Source organism: Ruditapes philippinarum, unplaced genomic scaffold (genome assembly GCF_026571515.1).
Source record: "Ruditapes philippinarum isolate M1 unplaced genomic scaffold, ASM2657151v2 ctg494_1_1_1_1, whole genome shotgun sequence".
Classification (NCBI taxonomy): domain Eukaryota; kingdom Metazoa; phylum Mollusca; class Bivalvia; order Venerida; family Veneridae; genus Ruditapes; species Ruditapes philippinarum.
The window spans coordinates 556,034-562,354 of record NW_026858021.1 but is presented as its reverse complement, the minus strand read 5'-3'; the positions used below and the strand labels follow the sequence as shown (position 1 = coordinate 562,354).

General features: G+C 28.8%; 1 non-coding gene across 1 annotated transcript; it reads left to right on the top strand.

Moving 5' to 3' along the window:
* Nucleotides 1-234: 234 nt before the first annotated feature.
* Nucleotides 235-430, top strand: LOC132751851 (U2 spliceosomal RNA). The gene has a single exon (XR_009628731.1). It is a non-coding gene; the product is annotated as a U2 spliceosomal RNA (small nuclear RNA).
* Nucleotides 431-6,321: the final 5,891 nt, after the last annotated feature.

The following is a 6,321-nucleotide window of genomic DNA, read 5'->3' as shown; positions in this document are numbered from 1 at the left end:
TCGGTTTGATTGAGCCTGTTCATGTCAACATTTAACACGGAAATGTTGATATTTTTACCACATATCGCTTCTCCGCTTTTTTGACATAGATTTTCTGTACTAGTAGTCATATGAAACTTTCTCCCTTGTCGATCGTTTCTTTCTTTGTTTATTTACTCATATGATATTTACTTTAAATTATTAATCTTACAATATTCTTGAACAATTTGTGATTTATAACTTATACACTTAAACATCGCTTCTCAGCCTTGAATAGGATCAAAGTATATCTATCTGTTCTTATAAGATTGATATCCGATACGTTCCCCAATTTAGGGGACTACAATATTAAACTAATTATTTGGACACAGGTGCGATGTAAATAGGTTTACTCAGCTCTCGCCATGGTTTGGCTCAGTATTACAGTATATCTACTTATCAAATACAACATGATGTATCGTAACAAGAAAGCATCAGGTCACACATCACATTATTTTACACATGCTCTTTTTAAAAATATATCCCTGGAAATTCCCTTTATGAAAACTAACATCTGCTTTTGACTATAAACATATCAATAACTTTATTGCAATAAACTAAAACATGATTTGTATTTTTTTTGTCTTCATTTGATATATTATGCCATTTTCGTGACAGTTGAACAAAAGGAAGCGGAAATATTTTCTTTTGAAAACAAACTACTTAAGTCACGATATTTTAGATAATGTACATGATGCACAGAAGACTAGAGATTTATGAATGTCTCAATATACAACCATTCTAAATAAAAAAATGCAAGATATATCTCGTAAACTATATTGTATATACCAACCTCCTGTAAATTTATGGAACTTAACATTTGATAAAATAACTGAAGAAAAGGATATAATATGTAAGAAATGTAAAGTTATTGACGATTCAGCTAACAAACTAGCAATATGTGATCTAATGAAACGCACCTTCTTTGTAAACGAGCTTTATTACATTGGCAAGGACACAAATTTAAGCAAAAATCATAAAATACTGTATCAGGATAGAATATTATTAAGGAAGGAATTGATTTCATTTCCTTCTAAACGTTTCCCCAAATTTCATCTTTCTCTCCGTTTTACATTTAGGTTTAAATTAATTAAATGCATGCGACGCAGAATGTCTTTAGATAAAAGCTCTGCTGAATATTCAAAGGACCTCCACGAAAAGCAAGCTTCACGTTGCGTAACACATAATCATTGTAGGATGTGTAATAGATATATAAACCTTATGCATATTAAGATACTTTTATCAATTGAACCAAATATACAAAAAAGCTTGACTATGTGTCTCCCTGAGATATTTTTATTTTTATTGTAATGAAGAAACAACTTTCTCCTTTTTTATTTTAAGTGTTTTTTTATTTGACTGTTTGTTGTCGACCTTTAGGTAGATAACAGTTACTTTGGTTGTATTTAGATTTCAAGTAATACATATATACCTAGACGGAGAAATAACATATTAAAGTATATTAGCCCAAGACTTCATGTATTTATGAGAAATTCGTTTGAAATTGAGTGGGGAAGCACATTTTGATATTCAAGTTAATATTCATTAATATTTCATTTCAAAATTTTGACTTTTATTTAAGCATAAGATAATAAGAAAAAATGTTGTTTGAGATGTTATTTATTAAATCTTACCCAAACACAAACAAATAATAATAAATAAGTAAAAGATGAAGAAAAAAAGAAAAAAAAAAACAAAAACAAAAAGGAAAAACACAAACGTTGTGATAACCCGAAGGACATACCCGCATGCACTGAGCTGTATTGTAAAACATCTTCAGTGCTCGACATCACACAACACTTAAAGAGTTATTAAGGGCATTCTCACATACTTATTATTCCACTGCGTTTCATCTAGGAAGTTCATTATCTTTAATATATTGAAAATGAACATGCACATTTCCGAGAAGCCAACGGTCCGATTTAATTAGAATTCTGATACAAAAGAAACAAAACGACGTTCTAGTTGATTCGAGTGTAATCATAAATATATCGTAATAAGACATTTCACGACATGTGAACTCTCACAGCTATTAATCAATCAGTTGTTTTGAAAACGTCACTTTTCTAACACCACTTCGTTCTCCTAATCTGGAGCAAATATTTATGATTTTAAGCTAGTATGATAAATGATATTTGTTCAGTCATTTATAGATGGTAAATAATACACTTCAATAGATTATATTGCGTTCTGCTCATAAAACGTAACAGTGTATTATTACCATACTCGTTAAAAGTCAGGAAATGTCGTCACCAGAGACCAAAGGCAAAACATACATCAGACCAAATCGTGATTTATGCCGAGAATTATGTCACGTTTTTATTGTCTGTAATGCTCTTTTGTTTGAGCAGTTTCGTGAAAAACATGTTGTGTGTTTTTTTTTAATTTTCATTTTTGAGAAACAAGTATTTTGAAATTATGTGTATTGATTGCACTGTAATGCTTTTGTTTATACATTTAAGAGTTGAGGAGTATTTCAACACAAAGTAAAAAAAAACCTAGAGGTTATTTTGTAAAAACTTTACTAATAATCACATCACGACATTTGTTAATATATTTAAACATAACTTTAAAAGGGGATAATATTCAAGTTATTGTGTATAGGTTTAAATGCATTACGTTTGAATAATATTTTTCATATGTATACTTGCAGTTACAAATCAAGTTAACAATTTATGTGTTTCATCGCAGAACATGTGTAAGACATTATGACATGTTTAAGTATATCAAACATTTTATTAATCAGTTAAAAAAAACAAATAAACTTACAAGGTAAAAAATATAATCGAATCTTTATATACCCTACCCGTAACACATAGAACTTTATATTACGTTTTTGAATCATTTTCTTTTTACTAAATAAATGTAATTCAAGATTATCTCGCATGTGTAATATTTGCGGCTAAACAAAGCTTAAAAAATGAAAATAAACCATACTGATGTTGCATTTCCGGCTGTACATTAACAAAGTCAAAGTAAACTACAATAAACTCATGCTCGGAACAAAATCTTCAACAGAAATCTTTATTAAATCGCTTTTTTCTAACATAATTTTGACAGGTGACTTCCCTTCATAGAATTCCATTTCCTCAAATCTGGAGAAAGGAAAGTGTACAAGTCATATAATAACGTTAATGAACATGTACTAAACAAAAAAAATCAGGGCATCATCCAAATAATTCGAAATAATTCGATTTCCTATACAGAAGAAACAAAATTTGACATTGTAATTAAATCGGTACCACAGAGTGTATAGTTATAGATGTATCGTAATATGACATTTAGTGACATGTGGATTCTTGCCTGTATTTATCAGTCTTTTACTAGAAAATCTCACAGAGAAAATCAGTTCGTGTTCCCAATTCGGAGTAAATACTGATGCTTCTAAGTGAGTATGATTAATGATATTTGTCCAATTATTTATAGACGTTACATGTCACAAGTCTCTTGATTTTGTGAGTTTCTGGTCTAATGTTTCCCACAGTTGTAAACAATCTACTGTGTTGTGACCGGATACCAGAAACAATTATTGATATATGTTGATAATAATGCCATTCACGTATTGATTTTTTTGCTCGTTTGTTAAGCACACTTGCAAGAACATCCTTAATCAAACCAAACTTGGAACCTTTTTAAGTTTTCCGTTTTGGACGTTCCTTAGTTGGATCATTAGTTATTTCTGTCTATTTTACAGTTCAGCTGGATCGTTCTGACACGCCTTTCAATAAATATTTAAAGTAAACTAAATGTTTCCGTTACCAAATGCACTAATTTCACTGCAACATATTAATACATCTTTAAGTGATGCCTAATATTTCAATTTTAATAAGAAAACGTTTGGCAAATGAGTTCACATCATATTTTTTGACTAATAAATCCAACACTATTGATTATGAATCATTACAACAATATATTCCTAAGCAGTTAAATAACCAGTTAATTAAACTGTGTGATTCATAGCAAGAATAGTGAAATTGATCTCATTAAAATCTTTTAGACTAATTACTAATCGATATATTATTACATTTAGGATAAGACGACAACTAATTGCTACTTTATTGCCTAGCGCATATGTACATATATGTTAGTCTCCTGGCGACTGTAACTCTTAAAACATTTTAGAAATAAATATACTTGTACATGTAATCATATTTCTAATGTATCAACAAACATCTTATATAATCATTTCTAAAAATAATTCTACATACCTCGTTTACAAAGATGATATCCCAATAAAATAGTGGAACCTATCATTATATTATATTGAGGATTGGGACATCCCAACCCGAGGGAGAGTAGTCCGTCGAGAACGAGTCTTGGTAGAAAAAAGAAGAATTGTGCAATCAATTATTTACTGTGTCGAGAACAAAAAAAAATGCAAAAAACTCCTTTGTTTGTCATATCTATAAAAACTATTGCATGTTGACAAAAAATGACTAGCTAATCTCAGGTTAATTAAACTAATTACACTCAACTCTTTATTGTACTAGTTTAAAGATATACTATACTCATCTTTGGGTAAAATATATTTTTATCTTAGAAATGTATTGAAATCCATGAAATTCTTACAGAATATGTTTAATTTGAATAAAATAATGAATAGACTATGTGTTGGAAGCTGCATTCCCTATTACAAGTCAAGTGAAGTTGGTCTTTTCTGAAAAAAAACTGCCAGTTTTTTATTAATGGCACTATATATTCATATTGTGACCATCTATACTGTGTCCAGTTCAAAACATAACATATCTACTTTAAATGAAGTCGAAACATGTTTATTTTATACATACAAAGAGACTGTGTAGCAATTATCAATATTTTTAAAAATCACATTGGAGCATAGTATATCTTTAAATATAAATGTTTACTAGTGGAATTAAATTGATCATAATTAATTATTTTACCTACCACTAGATACTTAACTACATAAAAAATTGTCTGCTTAACACCTGCCTAATAAATTACGATTCCTTCTAGCATGTAGATGAAAATATTACATAAAAAAACAAAAACTATATCTGTGTAACCTTTATTTCCTCAAATACCTAGCTAAACTGAGTAACCCGAATCAACAGTTAAAGGTCTTATTACATTCTATGTTTGCAATAATAAAAAATATTAAGTTCACCAAACAATCTAACGATCAATCAAATGTGCATCATGTTTTTAACATGATTATACTTACATTGACGATGTCTCAGTCATTGGATATTGGATAAAAGCATCTGAAAAATAGTTCAAAGACATGATGTATAAATCAAATTATTACAGATATATTTTTGTGACATAAAACATGCTTCCTAGTTAATAATATTAATACACACAAGCCGTTCAGGACAGATATTAGTAATAAAAATATATCCTTAGCCAAAACCAGTTAGACGATTGTAAATTATCAATGCCTTATCCATACCAAATTGTTATCATCACATGTTCTTACGTGTGAATGCAAGGCATTTCTTTCGTCTACAGCTAGTATATTTTGCCTTTTAAAGACATAATTTTATTCTTGTATAATGAACATATGTTACATATCACATATATTAAATCAAGCGAAAAAACTAATAAGTTTCCATACTAGTCAACGATATAATAGACACAATTACTTGGGTATCGTAACTTAATATATGATAAAAAAAAGAATGACATAATTCAATGAGCCACCAATGCTTTCCTTATGTCTTATTAACTTGGTATATAAAAATATTAATACTTCATATTGACATCTGCGAACAGTTGTATTAACTTTTTCAATAACAAAGGAATAAATAAGTATGAGAATAGCAATTCTATTTTTATTAGTACACCACTTGATTGCTAACCAAAGTTCTTTTTTATGAATAAACAAATGGAGAAATAAATTAGACTAAATTTAGTGTTATTGTTTGAATTACCAGGCAAACAAAATGTATTTTGATGAATATTATGTAATTCAAAAGAGATTTGAATAGTTATAAAAATATTTTATAAGAACAAAAATTCGAAATACTATCATAATTGGCATTATATAAAGAACAGTATCGATATCATCCCTAGAAAAATAAAAAAACATTACTGTTACTCACATACCTATGTTATTTTTATTACATAATTATAGTCACATGGCACACTTAAATTAACAGAAATAAAAGCTTTCATTGGCCTATAGAAGATTAACATTAGAAACATATTGAGGGGTAAAAATACAAAATATCAACTTTTAAGCGAAGTACTCGAATTTTGGAAAGTAAATAGCTTACACTCAACATTTTGTCGATAAATAACCACAAGGGGAGTTTTTTAAGTGGAGACGATCAAACATACTAT